We start from the raw sequence: 2,742 nt of genomic DNA, 5'->3' as shown, positions 1-2,742 counted from the left end.
GGTTAACTAGCGGGCACTAGGACTATGTAGGTTACCTAGCGGGCACTTGGACTATCTAGGTTAGGTAACGGGCACTTGGACTATCTAGGTTACCTAGTGGGAACTTGGACTATGTAGGTTACCTAGCGCGCACTTTGACTATCTTGGTTATTTAGCGGGCACTTGGACTATATAGTTTAACTAGCGGACACTTGGATGAACTAGGTTAACGAGCGGGCCCTTGGACTATGTAGGTAACCTAGCGGGCATTTAGACTATCTAGGTTACTTAACGGGCACTTGGACGATCTAGGTTAACTAGCGGGCACTTCACGATATAGGTTAACTAGCGGACACTTGGATTAGCTAAGTTACCTAGCGGGCACTTGAACCATATAGGTTAACTATTTGGACCTTGGACTATCTAGGTTAGCTAACTGGTACTTGGACTATGTAGGTTAATTAGCGTGCACTTGGACTATGTAGGTGCCCTAGCGGGCATTTGGACTATATAGATTACCTAGCGGGCACTTGGACTTTGTAGGTTACCTAGCGGGCACTTGGACTATCTGAGTTACCTAGCGGGCACTTGGACTATCTAGGTTCCTTAGCGGGCACTTGGACTACATAGGTTCCCTAAAGGGCACTTGGACTATGTAGGTTCCCTAGCAGGCACTCGGACTATGAAGGTTCCCTAGTGGGCACTTGGACTATGTAGGTTCCATAGCAGGCCCTTTGACTATGTTTGTTCTCTAATGGGAACTTGGACTATGTGGGTTCCCTAGCGGGCCTTTGGACTATCTAGGTTACCTAACGGGCACTTGGACTATGTAGGTTCTCTAGCGGGCACTTGGACTATGTACGTTACTAGGGGGCATTTGGACTATGTAGGTTACCTAGCGGATACTTGGACTATGTAGGATCCCGATCAGGGACTTGGACAATGTAGGTTAACTAGCGGGCACTAGGACTTTGTAGGTTAACTAGCGGGTCCTTGTACTATGTAGGTTAACTAGCGGGCACTTGGACGAACTAGGTTAACGAGCGGGCCCTTGGACTATGTAGGTTGCCAAGCGGGCACTTGGACTATCTAGGTTAGCTAACAGGAACTTGGACTATCTAGGTTACCTAGCGGGCACTTGGACTATCTAGGTTACCTAACGGGCACTTGGACTATGCAGGTAACCTAGCGGGCACTTGGACTGTCTAGGTTACCTAGCGGGCACATGGATTTCTAGGTTAACGAACGGGCACTTGGACTATGTAGGTTGCCTAGCGGGCACTTGGCCGATGTATGTTTGGTAGCGGGCGCTAGGACTATCTAGGTAACCTAGCGGGCACTTGGACTATCTAGGTTACTTAACGGGCACTTGGATGATCTAGGTTAATTAGCGGGCACTTCACGATATAGGTTAACTAGCGGACAATTGGATTAGCTAGGTTACCTAGCGGGCACTTGAACCATGTAGGTTAACTATTTGGACCTTGGACTATCTAGGTTAGCTAACGGGCACTTGGACTATGTAGGTTAATTAGCGTTCACTTGGACTATGTAGGTGCCCTAGCGGGCATTTGGACTATATAGATTACCTAGCGGGCACTTGGTCTTTGTAGGTTACCTAGCGGGCACTTGGACTATCTGGGTTACCTAGCGGGCACTTGGACTATCTAGGTTCCTTAGCGGGCACTTGGACTACATAGGTTCCCTAAAGGGCACTTGGACTATGTAGGTTCCCTAGCAGGCACTCATACTATGAAGGTTCCCTAGTGGGCATTTGGACTATGTAGGTTCCATAGCAGAACCTTTGACTATGTAAGTTCTCTAACGGGAACTTGGACTATGTGGGTTCCCTAGCGGGCCCTTGGACTATGTAGGTTAACTAGCGGGCACTTTGACGATCTAGGCTAGCAAACGGGCACTTGGAATATGTAGGTTACCTAGCAGGCACTTGGACTGTCTAGGTTACCTAGCGGGCACTTGGACTATCTAGGTTAACGAACGGGCACTTGGACTATGTGGTTACCTAGCGGGCACTTGGACTATCTCTGTTAGCTAACGGGCACTTGGGCTATCTAAGTTACCTAGCGGGCTCTTGGACTATGTAGGCTACCTAGCGGGCACTTGGACAATCTAGGTTAACGAACGGGCACTTGGACTATGTAGGTTAGCTAACAGGAACTTGGACAATCTAGGTTAACCAGCGGGCACTTGGACGATGCAGGTTCCCTAGCGGGCATTTTGACTATGTAGGTTCCCTAGCGGGCACTTGGACTATGTGGGTACCCTAGCGGGCATTTGGACTATATAGGTTTCCAAACGGGCATTTGGACTATGTAGGTTCCCTAGCGGGCACTTGGATTATGTAGGTTCCAGTCTTGCACTTGGACTATGTAGGTTACCTTGCGGGCACTTGGACTATGTAGGTTAACTAGCGGGCCCTTGCACTATGTAGGTTAACTAGCGGGCCCTTGGACTATGTAGGTTAACCAGCGGGCACGTGGACCATCTATGTTAACTAGTGGGCACTTGGAGGATATAGGTTAACTAGCGGACACTTGGATTAGCTAGGTTACCTAGCGGGCACTTGAACCATGTAGGTTAACTATTTGGCCCTTGGACTATCTAGGTTATCTAACGGGCACTTGGACAATATAGGTTAATTAGAGGGTACTTGGACTATGTAGGTTACCTAGCGGGCACTTGGAGTATCTTGGTTACCTATTGGGCACTTGAACTATGTAAGTTCCCTAGCGGGCACTTTCA

The sequence above is a fragment of the Tenrec ecaudatus genome, unplaced genomic scaffold (genome assembly GCF_050624435.1).
Source record: "Tenrec ecaudatus isolate mTenEca1 unplaced genomic scaffold, mTenEca1.hap1 Scaffold_56, whole genome shotgun sequence".
Taxonomy (NCBI): Eukaryota; Metazoa; Chordata; class Mammalia; order Afrosoricida; family Tenrecidae; genus Tenrec; species Tenrec ecaudatus.
This window is presented reverse-complemented; position numbering follows the sequence as displayed.